Source organism: Pleurodeles waltl, chromosome 9, assembly GCF_031143425.1.
Source record: "Pleurodeles waltl isolate 20211129_DDA chromosome 9, aPleWal1.hap1.20221129, whole genome shotgun sequence".
Classification (NCBI taxonomy): Eukaryota; Metazoa; Chordata; class Amphibia; order Caudata; family Salamandridae; genus Pleurodeles; species Pleurodeles waltl.
In genome coordinates this window covers 128,651,789-128,668,714 of record NC_090448.1, presented here as the reverse complement: position 1 = coordinate 128,668,714, position 16,926 = coordinate 128,651,789, and the positions used below count along the sequence as shown (strand labels likewise).

At 44.2% G+C, this 16,926-nt stretch overlaps 1 protein-coding gene across 1 annotated transcript in view; it reads left to right on the top strand.

The window, feature by feature from the left end:
- The window catches only part of LOC138258591 (tripartite motif-containing protein 54-like), a 117,019-nt gene that overhangs the window by 12,809 nt on the left and 87,284 nt on the right, over nt 1-16,926 (top strand). The window lies entirely within an intron of this gene.

Genomic DNA, 16,926 nt, shown 5'->3' with positions numbered 1-16,926 from the left:
AAAACTCAACTTTCTAGTGCTCTTTTTTATGAAGCTAGGATAAAGTGGTAATTAAGGTCCTAATCAGTTCCAACCAGCGGCTTTTAAAAAGACACCCTGATCTGTGCTTAGAACACAGTAACCCACTAACATTTCTGACCCTGTTATAAAAATGGTATCTTGGCAGACCCACAAAACCTTTCAGGAACCAAGTATCTTTCTATCCTCTATTTATGTCAAGCCTGAGTGGACCTCGGAAATAACTTTTAAACCAAACTGATTACCTCTTCTTCACCCTGACACCTTGCATCGGCGCAGAGCTTACAAACTCGATATCCTTCAACTATAATCTTTTCTTCCTGAATAGTCCTGGAAGTTGCATAAAGTACACATGGTCAGACCTTATAAAAACAAGTAGGTTACTATTTTGTTCCCGGCAATTCACTTCTCAGTGAACCCTACAATTACATGTCGGACTTGGGTGGGATTTCTGACCATCCCCTGATAGAACTCATTGATATGGACTCCCTTGAGGGTGACACTAGTACGGCACAAGGGAAAACCGTTCCTCCTCATGAATCCAGTCAAAAGCACGAAGAAGATATGTTGCGTACCATCATTTCCCTTAGTCCATTTCAGGATAGTACCCACAATTCCCAGCCCCAGTCGGATGTTCCAGCCAATAAGTGGGGCTCACTCCTGTTGACGTTGGATGTCATGGCAACCGCAATAAAGCATCAGGCAGATAAGCAAGATATCCAAGTCGACTTACTCAATATCGTGGCCAAATATATTGTGGGTATTGATTCAAAACTACAAGCCCTTAACAGTTTGATCCAGAGAGCCCCAAAACAGAATTATGGACAACAAGTGGCATGTGGCTGTGCGATCTCAGGGAACAATCCTTAGATCATCGTCCCCATACTAAATGACATATTAGTGGAAGTCAGAGCCCAGGCCCTATGTACAAGGGAAAGACTTTGGGCCTGATTCTAACTTTGGAGGACGGTGTTAAACCGTCCCAAAAGTGGCGGATATACCACCTACCGTATTACGAGTCCATTATATCCTATGGAACTCGTAATACGGTAGGTGGTATATCCGCCACTTTTGGGACGGTTTAACACCGTCCTCCAAAGTTAGAATCAGGCCCTTTGTGTTTTAGAAATCGATGAATCAGGAAAATGTGAAGAAGAAAACAGTGTCAGGGAAAATCTGTCATTGCACCTTCCCCACAAGCTATGACACAAATGGAGTCCGTAAACTCACTTAGCAGTTCACATGAAGGGGTCAACCACATAGGGAGCCATTGTAAGAACTTAAGTACTATTAGAAAAATGTAGGTGAATACCCCCATAGTGCCTCGCAAAGTCCAGTACATTAAGGTCAAAAAGGGAAAAGACGAAACAAAGGAAAGCAAAAAAAAAAGCCAGATTCGTTAAGCAGAAAAGAATATGTCAAATCTTTACACATTATAAGCAGCCAGCCGTCAGTAATGCTAATACTAATGCTTTTTTGCCATCCAATACCAAATTATCCGCAAAAGTCGAGGAATGTTCTAGTTCAGGCCAAATTCTCAAAGTGCTTCTGTACCCTCAGTAACAGAGGGCCAAAGACACAAGGAACAAAGCCCTCTCCTCGGTCAATCAATGGCAGGAAAAAATAATGTGGCAAAAATGTCATCTTCTATCAGTAAGCCGATCAATAAGAGACCAGTTCCTAAGGAATGTACGCCAGTGAATTCTCCAACAAATACAAAGCCTTGCGGCATAGTAGAACATCAGCATTTAACAACAGAGGATATCAACCAGGAATATGAGAAGGTGGGAAAGGCCCAAAAATGCAATGAGAGGAGTTCATCCAGCCCCTGCATGCAGTTAAATTATCTCCTGCAGCATCAACCGGATACAGGTTATAAATGCACGACCCAGAGCAATGAAGTATTTACAAATGTCTCATTGGCGGCGTCACCCACAGAGGCGCATAAGCTACTTTTCATCCCCCATTTTAAGTCAGGGGGAAATGTTGACACCCTGAATAGAGGAAACATCCTTAAATTGATTGGGGAAATAAGAAGCCTCTCCCAGATCTCATCGGTGGAACTTGGGAGCGATCGAGAGGCCACACTCACCACTTGGCCCACAGCAGACCATGGGCATCAACTAATATCATACTCCCAACACTTTTTCATCATGGGGCATTGAACTACGTCAAATAAACCGTCCATGCTACCCAGGCCCACTGCGGGCCCCCAGGAACTGTTATAAATCCATGTTAAGAGAGGTGATAGGTCAGATACAATCCCTTTGGCAAGGGTAAACTTATCTGTTGTGAAACACAATGGCAAAACAGGAATAGGCCACATATTCTGGGCCTCCGAAGAATCTCTCCTTTATCATTTGCAAAAATGTCCCTGACAGCAGTCAAAAGGTCAGGAATCAGGGTGCAGTTAGTCCACATGTCAAAATTTGTTCTTGGAACGTCCATGGTATTCAAACGCTTTTACATGATCAAGAAGTACAATCCTTTTTTCAGGAACACAATATTATCCTGTTCCAAGAAACCTGGTGCACAGAGCTGATTGGGGTGTCCGGGTACGACACCTCATACATTCCAGCAAGGACCAATAGCAAACACAGCCACACAAAGGGAAGCCTGGTGACCTTAATTTCCACGGCCCTCATATGCCAGAAAACCTCAATCGATAGAGAGTCAAACTGGATCCAGGCAACCAAGATCACAATAGGCAGACCACAGTGCAGCCAACTAGATCTAATCCTTTTAAATGTGTATATTCACCCAAAAAAGCTCTTAGGGGCAGTACATTGGTGCAAGCGCCCACAGACATCAGCTAGAGAAACTAGGTCTATCCTTACTAAATGGAAACAGTGAAAATGACTTTCCAGTATCTATTACCTTTGTAAGTGGGAAAAAAAGTTCAACCATCGTTTACACCTTTATAAATTCCTCTGCCAGGGCACTGGTAAAGAATTTTCAAATTAAATGCAGAATGGAGAGCAATCATTTTTCACAAACATTGAAACTAGCATATAAACCCGAGTTGCTACAGCCATCGAATGACTTAATAAGTTCTCCAGAGTTGTTTAATCTTAAGAGATTGAAATGGTGTGAGAAAAGGATAGCATCAGTGATGGACGAGGTGTTCCAGATGGCTGGCGCCCTGGGGGAAAGAAAAACACTCGTGGATATGCAAAAAAAGGAGCGGGCCCTCAACGTGGATTGGAACAAAGACTTGGCCGTGCTATGTTGCGGCTTGTTGGCAACATTTCCGGCCACCTCTAACTCAAACTTCCAGAGATCGTCCTACGTACACAACTGGGGTCGTGTTAGTCAACCTTGGTTCAACAAAGATTTGCGCAGCCAGAAATTACACATTTTGCACCAAACCAGGAAATTGGTAAAATCGATCCAACAGGGAGAAGGCAAAGAAAATCTAATTTTATGGATATTGAAAAAAAAGTATAGTTTCGATTATTGGGCCGCAAAAAAAGGAACATGCATGGTCCAAATTATTATTGGCAAGCTGAATGTCAAACAGAAAGCTCTTTTGGGGGTTGGTGAACGATCTGGCAGTAGGGAAAAGTAGACATCACAATTGTGGGATAACTCAAGCAGCCTGGGTGAGCCATGTCAGCAGTCTGTATGGGCTGACAACCAAGCCGTCAAAAGGCGGAGCCAGGCCTCTTCCCATAGTGATGGGGTCCGAACCATCGACAAGCAATAATCAATTACTAAATCTCCACACCGAGGGAAGGATCTTAGACACCGCCGAAAAGGAGGATCAAAAGCAATTTTGGAAGCTAGAGCAATTAGTCGGTCTGATTAAGAAATTGAAGTCCGAAGGGGCAGCTGGACACAATGGACTTACGAATGCAATCTTCAAAGCTGACCCAGTATATTGGGCACAATACTTTCTGCCACGTTTCAACTCTATTGCCCACTTTAACCGGATCCCAGAATCTTGGAGAGGCAGTATAATACATACCTTCTGATGGATACAACTACCTGTGGATTCCTCACTTATTGAATACTCCCCCTGCGCCAGCATCCGACGGAAATCTTCTTCCTAGCTTCTGCACGTCGACGAGGACGTCACAATTGCCCACGCGATGCCGTCTGACGTCATACAGGCAATAAGAGGTCCTCGCCGACGTGGCGACGTCAGTTCCCTTTTTTTCCTTGCCATTTGTACAACGGTTATTCTTCGAGGGAGCTACTGTTACTACTTGACGTAGTTATAGTTATTTTTGCTGTTTCTTCTTTGAGAAAAGATAGAATGTCGCAAAGAAAATCCAGATTCAAGCCCTGCAATGAGTGCGGTGCCAAGATGTCGGTTACGGACCCACATACTGACTGTTTGTAGTGTCTCAGCTCCGACCACGACGTTGACAAATGTGACTCTTGTCAACGGATGAATCCAAAGGCTTTAAAAGAGCGAGAAGCAAAGCTCTTTTTGGCGAAGTCGAAGAAAAAAGAAAAGTGACATCATCGCAAGTCATCTTCTCCGAAGTCGCATCGGTGTCATCGTGACTCCCGGCGTCGTCGAAAATCTCGGCGCCGGCCGAGTAGGGAGAGATCGCGTTCGAGGTCGCCTTCAGCTCAACGCCGGAAGACATGGGAAGTGAGTCCCACCATCTCTCCCCAGCCTCAGACGACGTTTGCATCACCGACATCTCCGACTTCGCCGACGTCGCCTGTGAATCCCCCTTCGGTATTTAAGGTTCCTCAGCGTCAGGAGTTCTCTCCAGCTTCACAGGCGCCGATGTCACCTCCAACCCAGGCTCCTCAGTACCTGGCTTTCCCGGCCCCTGGAGCCGACAGTTCCGCATTCTTGAATGCGATGTTTACAATTTTTCAGCAGATGGCTCCGGGTGGTGGACCGGCTGGTCCTTCGGGCCCATTGGCCTTCAACATGGGTGCTCCGGCTCCATTACGACCGGCACCTTTTATGCCCTTCCTTCCCATGGGAAATGTGGGCTCGCTGCTGGAACAGTCTCCTATCCGCCCTTCGCCTCGTACGGCACCGAAGAAATCCATGGCGCCGATGGATCCGGCGTCTGATGGATCCGAGGATCGGCGTCAAGCTTCGACGTCTGCTGAAGCCATGTCGATGCCTAGGATTGAGGCTAGGTTACACTCGAGGAGGCTTGGACAGAGACTCAAAGAAGATAGACCTTTCTTCTAAAAAGGCGTTTTAGTCATGTAGTATGGCTTTAAAATCCACAAATGCTACATGTATTTTAGGGAGATACATTTACGCCCTGATGGATGAAATAAAGTCGTCTCATACTGAAGTGCCTCAAGAGGTGATGAGCCTAGTTTCTGATGCTCAAGCAGCGGCAACCCAAGTAATTCAATCTGGACTGAATACGACTGACTCTGTAGCCAGGGCTATGGGTACTGCTGTTGCTACAAGGAGGCAAGCCTGGCTTCGTAGCTCTGGTTTCTCGTCTGATGTACAGTCAACCCTCTTGGACCTTCCCTTTGATGGGGACAAACTTTTTGTCTCCAAGGCGGACTCTGCCCTAGACAGGTTTAAGGAGACTAGAGCCACAGCGAAGTCTTTAGGCTTGCAGGCCTCCTCTTCTGTTTCCTCCAGACTTTTTAGAAGGTTTAGGGGGTTTGGTTGTGGTTCCTCCTCCTCCTTTCGAGGCAGATTTCAGCAACAACCCGCCTCTGCTCTCTCCTACAGATCCTACACGGGGAGGGGTAGGGTCCGAACCAGGAGAGCCGCCCAGCACACTCTGCCTCTTCCTCTTCTCTGGAGGGGTGCAGCATGGGAAGCAGCCTTAGCCTTCCACCAATTCCTTCTCACACCACTCCTGTAGGGGGGAGGTTATTGAACTTTCTCCACAAGTGGGAGGTTATAACATCAGACTCCTGGGTCATCAGCATTGTGGGGAAAGGCTATGCCCTTCCTTTTTGGGAGTTCCCTCCCCCCATCCTGCCCCGCCCATCCTACTGTTCAGAAGAGCATCTCCTGTTACTAGAACAGGAGGTTCAAGTCCTCCTTTCAAAAGGTGCGGTGGAGTTGGTTCCAGAGCAGGAGAGGGGTCAGGGTTGTTACTCAAGATACTTCCTGATCCCCAAGAAGGATGGTCGGTTGAGGCCAATCCTGGACCTGAGGATCTTGAATTGGTTCCTCAAACAGGAGATGTTCAAGATGCTGACCCTAGCTCAGGTGCTTTTGGCGCTGAACGATGGAGATTGGATGGTGTCTGTCGACTTACAGGATGCTTACTTTCATATCCCAATACTCAAGTCGCACAGGAAGTATCTCCGGTTTGTGGTGGGGTCGCAGCACTATCAGTTTGCGGTACTTCAGTTTGGTCTTACTTCAGCACCCCGAGTCTTCACAAAGGTGATGTCGGTGGTTGCAGCAGAGCTCAGAAGGAAGGGGATAGCAGTATTTCCTTACCTGGACGACTGGTTGATCAAAGCAAAGTCTCTGGAGCTCGTGTTGCATCACCTACAATCCACAACCCAGTTGTTGTTCGACCTGGGTTTTTCAGTGAATGTGCCCAAATCTCACCTAGAGCCCTCTCAGCGACTCCTGTTCATAGGTACTGGATACAACATTGAGTCACGCCTTTCCTCCGCCTCAGCGGATTCAGGACATTCAGGCGTTGCTTCCAATGTTTCAAAGTGGAACGGTCGTTCCAGTCCTCAAGGTCCTACGTCTGCTCGGTCTGTTTGCTTCTTGCATTCTGCAGGTCACTCACGCTCGCTGGCACATGAGGGCTCTTCCGTGGTGCCTCCGGAAGCAGTGGTCTCATCACAAAGGGGATCTCGAGGGATCGGTAAAGATCTCCAGGGATGCTGCTGCGGATTTAAAATGGTGGATTGCGGACGGCAATCTTTCCCGAGGAAGGCCGTTCTCGCAACCTCCGCCGGTGATCACAGTATTAACAGATGCTTCCACTCTAGGGTGGGGAGCTCATCTGGGGGACTTGGAGATCAAAGGTCTTTGGTCTCCAGTGGAACAGATGTTTCATATAAATCTGTTGGAGTTGCGGGCGATACGTCTTGCACTCAAGGCCTTCCTCCCTTCCCTTCGCGGTCAGTCGGTTCAGGTCCTGACGCACAATACTACCGCAATGTGGTATATAAACAAACAGGGAGGAGTAGGGTCGTACTTTCTCTGCAGAGAAGCTCTGCGGCTATAGTCCTGGACAAAGGACCATCGGATTTGCTTGGTAGCAAATCATCTGGCCGGAGTCTTGAACGTGTGTGCGAACAGTCTCAGTCGACATTTCTTGACCGATCACGAGTGGCGTCTCCATCCGGATCAAGTCCGTCAGATCTTCCAGATGTGGGGGATCCCTCGGATAGATCTGTTTGCCACTTGGGAGAACTCGCACTGCCCGTTATTCTGCAGCCTCCAGTATCCGGTACAAGGAGCATTGGGGGACGCGTTTCAGATGACCTGGCGAGACCAGTTGCTTTACGCGTTTCCCCCCATACCTTTGATTCCTCGGGTTTTGAGGAAAATTCGCCAAGACCGGGCCCAAGTCATCTTAATAGCTCCGAATTGGCCGAGGAGGGTATGGTATTCGGATCTTCTCCAACTCTCTCTGTGCCCCCCGCTCCATCTCCCTCTCAGGGCAGACCTCCTCTCGCAGTCGCAGGGGCAGGTTTTACACCCCCACCTCCAGAGCCTGCACCTTTATGCCTGGAGATTGAACGGGGCAACCTGAGTTCCTTTTCTCTCCCACCTGAGGTAGTGGATGTTATTTTATCGGCCAGGCGACACTCCACTAAATCTATCCACGCTAACAGGTGGGCTAAATTTGTGATATGGTGTGGAGAGAAGCAAATTGATCCCTTGCATGCCCGCTTATCGGATATCTTATCTTTTGCATTGTTCCTGGCACAGAGGGGTTGTGCAGTGGCTACAGTCAAGGGATATTTATCGGCCCTGTCAGCCTTTCTATGTCTTCCAGACCGGCCTTCTTTATTTAAATCCCCTATAGTACTAAGATTTTTAAAAGGTCTCTTTAATACATTTCCTCCCACTCCTTTCATTATGCCCCAGTGGGATCTAAACCTAGTCTTGACTTTTCTTATGGGCTCACCGTTTGAGCCTATGCATTCTTGCCCTTTAAGATTTTTGGTTCTGAAGACTGTTTTCCTTGTTGCAATTACTTCAGCAAGAAGAGTGAGTGAGCTGCAGGATCTATCTGTTAAACCCCATTTCACTTGTTTTTATGGGGATAAGGTGGTGTTGAGGACCAAGGCTGCTTTCCTACCAAAGGTTGTTTCACCCTTTCATATGGCCTAAACAATTACTCTTTCCACGTTTTATCCTCCATCTCATCCTTCGAAAGAGGAAAAAAGACTACACCGCTTAGACCCGAGGAGAGCGCTGAGCTTCTATGTTGACAGAACAAATGATTTCAGGTTGGTGGATCAACTCTTCTCCGGGTACGTGGGAAAGAGGAGAGGAAGGGCAGTCCACAAGAGAACACTCTCCAGGTGGGTCATTCTTTGCATTAAACTGTGTTATTCTCTAGCAAAGAAGAAACCCCCTGATGGAATAAGAGCTCATTCCACCATAGCTAAGTCGGCCTCTTCAGCCTTGGCTAGGGGTGTTCCTGTGGTCGACATCTGCAAGGCCACTACTTGGTCATCCCTTCACACTTTTGCAAAGCATCACTGCTTGCATTTAAAGGTTAGGAGGGATGGCCATTTTGCACGGTCAGTGCTGCAGGATTTCTTGGTTTGACCATTCAGGCACCCTCCACTGAGTGCGGTACTGCTTTGGGACTCTATTCAATAGGTGAGGAATCCACAGGTAGTTGTATCCATCGGAAGAACGAGTTACTTACCTTCGGTAACAACTTTTCTGGTGGATACATTAGCTACCTGTGGATTCCTCACGGTCCCACCCGCCTCCCCGTTGCCTGTCTGGTCTAACCAAGTTATTCTTGGGTGTGCTCTTCTTGGTATTTGAGGGCTTGTACATATACTGTATATATTTGTTTATGTATTTATTTATTTATTTAAAAAAAAAAAAATTGGGAGTTTTTGGAATTATGTTTTTATTTTGGATGTTAGTAAATATTGTTATTTGTTTGATTGTCTCAATGGCCTATTAGTCTCAGGCATGTAAAACAATGTTGGTACTGACGTCGGCACTTCGGCGAGGACCTCTTATTGCCTGTATGACGTCAGACGGCGTTGCGTTAGCAATTGTGACGTCCTCGTCGACGTGCAGAAGCTAGGAAGAAGATTTCCGTCGGATGCTGGCGCAGGGGGAGTATTCAATAAGTGAGGAATCCACAGGTAGCTAATGTATCCACCAGAAAAGTCATTACCGGAGGTAAGTAACTCATTCATCTATAAAAGTGGAAACCCCACTCTCCCTTCAAATTATAGGCTGATAGCCCTCACCGATGTAGAAGCCAAGCTATAAGGCTTATGTTTGCTGAAGCAGCTTCAAGCCTGGGCTGATGAATATTAGCCACTCTTGAGGTTTCAAACAGATTCAGGGCAGGCATGGGAATGTCCTCAAATTTAATTGCACTTTCCCTTATAGTGGAAAAAGCCATTTGCAAGAAGCTGGGCCTCTATGCTTGTTTTATTGACCTCAAATCGGCCTTTGACCGGGTTCCCAGGGAAAGGTTGTGGGCTAAGCTGGTTAAATGGGGCATTCCCAACAACTTACTGAGAGCCATTATAGATCTGTACACAGATACCTGGGTCCAGATTAAAATCGGAGACGGTTCAAGACTAACAAATAGAATACCCACAAAATCTGGCCTAAAGCAAGGTTGTGCTCTGGCACCAATTTTCTTTAATCAGTACCTGGCAGACCTTGCTGGCATATTAGCACAAGTGAATAGTCTTCCCCCGGCACTGGGTTCAGAGAAAATTGGGTGTTTACAATATGCCGATGACATCGTCCTGCTGAGCCATACCCCCCAAGGTTTGCAACAAATTCTAAGAGCACTTAACATCTTTATGGCCGAGCAAGGCCTAGAAATTAATCTGGGTAAAACTAAACTGATTAAGTTCCTTGGGGCAAATTATAAACAATTCAATTGGTACCTGGGAGAGAAAAAAGAGATGGTGCCGTCGTACAAATATCTAGGAGTCTATCTTGAACCACGCCTGAAATGGAAGCGTCAACTACAGCCGATCAAGGCAAAGGCCAACTCACTAACATATAGCTTTAACTTGCTCAGCTGGATTGCTCCAATTAGTCCCATTTATTAAAAGTCATGTCTGCACAGCTGCTTTGAGCCATCTTCTACGGATCTGAAATATTGTAGGGCCGTGAGATCGATACTCTGAATAACAGTCATGTTAAAACATACAAGGCCGTTTTTAACATCCCGAAGAGTGCCTCCCCGCGCAGGTTAGACTGGAGATGGGCTTAAAAAATAAAAGATTCCATCGACAGGGCACCTTCCTCAAAACATCATGGAAGTTGCATGCTGCAGAGGATTCATCCATACTCTACTCCTGCTGGCAAGAAGTGCAGGCGCAGCAACTTGGTAATATGAAAGGAACATGGGGAAACTACCTGCGCCAGCTTATCATTAACCTGGGAATGGAAGAAGTCTGGAAACTTAACATTGGGACGACCGAATTCAACAGATTAGTTAACATTACTGTTCGCTCACTCTCGCTTATTACAGATAAAGCCATTCTGGCCAAAAGACTGCATGTCTGGGCAGTCCTGGGGTCCTACTCGACATTGTCCCCACAGAGGTACTTGGCCGTCCACTTTTCTGCTCACTCCAAACATCAATTCCTGTTATACCGTATGGGTTTCTTCGACACCAAAAAAGATTGTCCCTCCTGGAAAGGCCTGCATATCGACCAAAACTGCCACCTATGTGGCTATAATCAAGAATATTTGCTGCATGCCTTTTGTATTTGTCCCGCTTTAGGTCTAGAAAGAAGGAAATTGTTAAAACATGATTTTATAGCTAATAATATCCACTCATGTAGACTGGCGGTAATCATCTGGCTCAAGGGTGAGTCAGTCTCATTTTGCTGTAAGGGAGTAAAAGTTTTACAACTGCTCCGTAAGAAATTGAACAAAGCGGACTCGGAAAAATTGCTGCAGGTTAGTTCTTCAAGATTGAACTTAAACATTTATTTTAGTTAGAAATGATTTCTAGCTGTTTATCTTTTTTATTGAGTGTTCATTTTATATTTGTAGTATGTTGTTTTTATATTGCAATGGTATTTATTAATTGAGTGATAAATCTGAAATAAATAAAAAAGAAATCATGTAGAGCCTTACTCTCAACATATTTAGAATAAGGGAGAATTTCTCTCTTACAATACATTCTCCTAATGTCTCTTGACAGAGTCAAAATATTACCTTTATACTCGTCATCTGTTTTGGTCCTGCTTGAATGCCGTAACTTCCTCAGTTTCTTTTTAACAATACTCCTTAAATCTTAACACAGTCCTACATCATACTAAAAACAGACACGACAGAAGCTTATGCTGAACAGTTCAATTCTCAATTGAATATTTTGTCAGCCATTTTATAATTCTTCCTATATGACTAAAGCAAGTTTAATAATTCAGAGTCACCATCCTGCCCGTTCACTGCTTCCACAGCCTACTCTTCCAGAGACCCATTGGCTATACCTACAACTCAGTGTAAAGAGCTCACAGGACAGATTAAAAGTATTGTGTAGTTACTCTACTTTTAAAGGAAAGTCGACATACATGGTGATGAGACTACACTGCAGTAATACACTTCTTTCAGTGAGATAACACCTCAATCAGTCAGATGCTGTATTAAAGCATGCTCACTTTCTAGAAGAAAACTGAAATATATGGAAGGGTAATATAACTTTCAATTGTTTTGTGTTGCAGACAGTGACCTAATATTCCTTAACAGCAAAGTGACCAACTGTGTTACATAACTTCACCTGAAGCTCATAGGAAGTGGGTGGGAAATGTAATGCAATATGTTGATACTGCTTGCATTGTTCCCATCTAGCATCCAACGCAAAACAGTAGCTAGTACACCTCGAACACACATAACACAGTACAAATATGCCAAATACCGTGTTGTCTGCACACAAGAACCAAACACTAAGAAACTGCACACGCAAAACATTCAACCCAGCACATTAGGCAGAGCACCCCTTTAATTCAAAACAGCAGAGATGGTGTGTAGTTGAGTATCACCATGTTCACAATTGCACAGACCTATCAAACACTGCACACACGCCAATGAACAGAGCTTATTGGACTGATATCATCAAACTTGTTCAATGCTAGGGATAGGCTAGCAGAGGGATATCAAAACTTTCCAACAGCAGCCCTACCTCCAATTACCAGACTCACCAACTAAATACTGGTCAGTGGACAAGCCAGATTACTCAGACAGCACCCAGTAATACTGGTAAGACCTCCAGTGTCACTCGTTATATCCTATAACTTAGTAACGTATCAAGGAATACAATACACCTACTGGAAGTAGCAACAGAAATACAAAACATCGCCGATGATACAGCTTCACAACCTACTCATACTATTGTCTTTGAGGGAAAACTAGAAAAAACATGGAAGGTACTGAACTATGTTATTACTGGAAAGCCATAATAATGGAGACGACACAAATGAAGCTATAACTTACATGAAACCGTTAACACGATGTAGAAGAGAGATGTTTATAAATTGAGTGGCATATACAACAAGCTAAGTGTGTACATCAGCCAAAAACAAAAATATGCACACAATGCATAGTATAGACATTTGCGTCCATCTATGTCTATTTGGTATCTACTTCACACTGTGTTCAAAACGCATTTGAGTATAGTGTGAAAACTTATAATCACAAACACAGATCTTTTGATATTAGGATTTATTGTGAATGTTAAATATGTTTATAAAAACAATGTAGCTTGCTTGTTTATTAAATCTCCTTTTCATCTCAATGTGAAGATATAAAAAAGCATAATGAAATGTACTTATTGTAGTACTGATAATACATGAGGACACAGTGAGATGCATAAAAAATAAAATTCAGAAGCAAGCTAAAATTGACAAACTAAAGGATTCTTAACATCTTCAAAGAAAGGTTCATTCATATTAAACATTAAACATTAACTTTGAACAAAAATGTAAATAACATGCTGTACAGAATCTGCAGAAGTACTGAAACTCTCCCTCAGTGTGTTGCAAGACCAGCGATAATTAATTTGATAATTGATTCATTTTCTCCATAAAGAATGCCCTTACATTTACAGAACAGGATGTGGGGGCAATCAAATGACTGTAGTGGTTGTCTTGGATAGGGTTAAATTCCTAGGCAGTAGGAAACTGGTGGCCATCTACGACTTGTCTGAACCAAAAGAAGAAACCTCTGGTCTGGAATGGAATAATGATGCTATATTCATGACCGTCACTTAATTTTCCTCAGAAGGATATACATTGAGAAATGATAGCAATGTGTACCCTTGGGAGCCACTAAGGTCTGAGATGATTTTTCCCCAGATGCCGCATCACACCGGTACAAGACAGGGAAATCACAGGCCTAGGGTACTAAAACAGAAAAATGCCAACAGCACTGCTTTAAACTCACAAAAGGTGATGGGAGGAGATGTAGGCAATCAGTCGCTGAAGCATTCTAACCAATTGTTCTTTGGCCCACCATACCGTCTGTGAGCCCAGTCATATTTAAATCAGTGTCAATCCTGCTCCAATAGGAACTTTAAAGCCTAAATTGCCAGACCAAATCCTTCCTGAACTAGAACACAAGCTACCCAAGACCGGTTAGATCCCATTGGGAGTCATTGTTGAGTGTAGATTGATTCCAGTGGCACAGTGAGCATGGGACCCACATCTGGGCACACTCTTGCCAATTAGGACAGTACATCAAACACACAAAAGGTGATGACAGGAATGCTTGCATTAAGTCAGACCACTAGCAATCACTCATGTATTATTCCAACCAGTTATTCTTTTGCTGATCATGCCATCTCAGTTTGGACACAGCCAACCCTGTTCCAAAAGGAACAGTTCAGTCAAAACTGCCACGCCAGGTGCTCCCTGAAGTAGAACACAAGCAACCCAAGATCGGCTTCACCCTGATTGGGGCTCATCAGTCAGGTGTAGCTTGGTTCTAGTGGCACTGTGAGCACGGGACCCACTTATCAGATGCGTTAACTAACTCAACCTTCATTCAATTTTGTCAGATCAAACACGCAAAATTTAACAGAGGAAAAGCACATGGTATTTACTGTATTGTGCAGATTTTGGTGCAAGAAACACCAAAATCTGCATGATATTTCCCATCAACTCGTAATAGGTGCTATTAATCATACCCAATTAAAAACGCACACTGTGGTATTATTATTTATCAGGTGTGATAAACAACACAAACTCATAATCAGGGCCAATGTATCAGTATATGTTGACAGTATCCTATTTGTGTGAAAGTTAAATTCTACAATTTCTAGGTTGTTACATTTTCAATAGGACTGTTCATATTGGAGCAGGATCAGAACTGATTTACATACGGCATGGTACAAACAGAGGTGGTATGGTGGGCAAAATAACAATGGGTTGGAATGTTACCAGAGCGATTGCCAGTGGTTTGACTTTTTGCAAGCATTTCTACAGTAACCTTTTCTGTGTTGATGTACCCAAAAATGAGCCAGGTCCAAGCCCCTTAAGGAAATTTACACCAGAAAACATAGAAAAATATGGAAACCAACACACATTATAACAAATATTAAACAATTTGGAAACATTTATGTTGTATAACACCGATAAACTGTCTTTTACAGTTCAATATTTTGTTTCAACATGAAAAAGAACACCTTTAAAAACTACATGTGACAACTCAAACCTTGTTACAATTGATGTTTAAAATACAAAAGGATTCACCACGCTTTTTTTTTTAAAAAAGCACCCCGTATAAAATTGTTGGCAGTGGCTTGCTAGCCATCACCCTTAAAAGGAGGTGGAAGTCAAGATTCACCATTGATTTTTGAAGTTTGCAGAATGCCTATGTCAGATAATTTGCTGCCGTTTGTTGAGCAAGAAGATGTGGAGAAATGTGACCCCTACTGTCCAGTCCTACCCCCAGGTACTTGTAGGAGTCCACTGTTTTAATTGTGCTCCCTTGAATAAGACACTCTCCGCTTTTTGTAAGTTTATGACTGATAATCATGACCGTCGTCTTTGCAACATTTATCTTCAGGTTATTAGCAATGTAATAATGGGCAAGTGAACTAGAGTGTTTCTGTAGATCTATCTATATCTGATCAAGGAGCACCATATTGTCTACATACTGGAGCATCTGAATTCTAAGGCCGACTGCCTTTTGAGGGAATGTCTCACCTTTTCAAGATGTTCTTTTAGGTTGGCCACATATAAATTGAATAATAACAAGGCCATCTTACAGGCTTGCTTTAGCACTTTGTTAGTTCTGATTTTTGAAGTTGTATACCATCCGGTGCTCACTTTTTTCAGTAGCCAGGTTTTGGAGTTTAGTGATATAATAGCCTTTAGTAAGTGGGGTGTGGTACTCCAGTTGTTTAACTTCATCTGAAGTTTCTTTCTTGAGAGACTATCAAATCCTACATATAGGACCTTATTCTTGGCCACCACTGTCTGCTCGATCAGGTGAGTAATGCAAAACAAATTATCCTCAATATGACAGCCCTTTTGGAATCCTGTTTGACTAGGGGATCAGTTTCTTCTCTGCAGCCCATTTCTGCAACTTCGTGTTGAGGATGCTTTCATAGCACTTCCACTCTGTATCAATCAACGGGTAATTCCCTGGTCAGGAACAGTCCCTTTTCTTGTATAGAGGTACCAGCAGTGAACCTCTCCATGTGTCCGATATGGATGGGTCTAACATACAGGGTTGAAATATTGTGGTCATAACTGCTGCCCATTTAAATACTGCAGCTGGAATGCCTCTCGGCCTGGGTGTGCCATTTGTGCGCATAGCGTTAATTGCCTTTTCCACTTTGGTCTATGTTGTTCCTATTGTAACCATGCTTCTTTCTGACCATGCTGCTGCAACCGGGTGAAGGGGCAGTTGCAGATGGGTAAGCATATAGACTTCCAATTTAAATCTCCCAGTCTGGAGGGAAGCTATTAGGTGCTTCATGCTGGCACTTTAATTATGGCATTCTATTTATCCATGTCCAGAATTTCTTCTGGTCTTTTGACTTAATTAGCTCATGGGATTGAGCCCACTTGTTTGCTTCCTCCTCCTTTTCGCTGTCATATAGAGCGTTCATATAACTTGATCTTATCCAAGGGATCCTGACCCTGTGGCATAGATTTCCGTCTATTTTCCGACTTTGAGCTTTGAGGGCTTTATTTAATTCTGATTTTAATCTGGATATATGCCCCTTAAGATCACTTCTGTATGTCGTAGTTTTGAATTGTGCTGGGTCTGTGCTATTGGCCTTGCCTCATTCCTCTCCATTAAAAAAAGAGGCTAGGGACTCCCATAGATCTAAGTTAAATTTTTGGTCTGCAGTTGTTTTGGGTAGCTCTTCTAAGAACTGCTCCACTCATGCTCCACCCGTAGTGGTGGTGCCCAGGATGAGGATCTCCGTCTGGCCCGAGTTGAGCTTGAGCCAGAAGTCTCTCATCCAGTGGGTGACTGCCTTCATTCCATTGTGAAAGTTCTTTTTGGCTGTTGATGGTTCGTCAGTGAGAGAAAGAATGAGCTTTGTGTCATCGGCATATGAGACGATGTTGAGCCCGTGGTGTCTGCCGATCTCAGCGAGCGGGGTCATGTAAACGTTGAAGAGGGTTTGGCTCAGGTAGGATCCCTGGGGAATTCCACATCTGGTTTCCGTCAGCTTCGAGGTCAAAGGTGGGAACATGACTGTCTGGGTTTGGGCGGTGAGGAAGGAGTGGATCCACTCCAGGGCTCAGCCACGATGCTGTTGTTGTGTAGTCTGGTGCACAAGGTGGTGT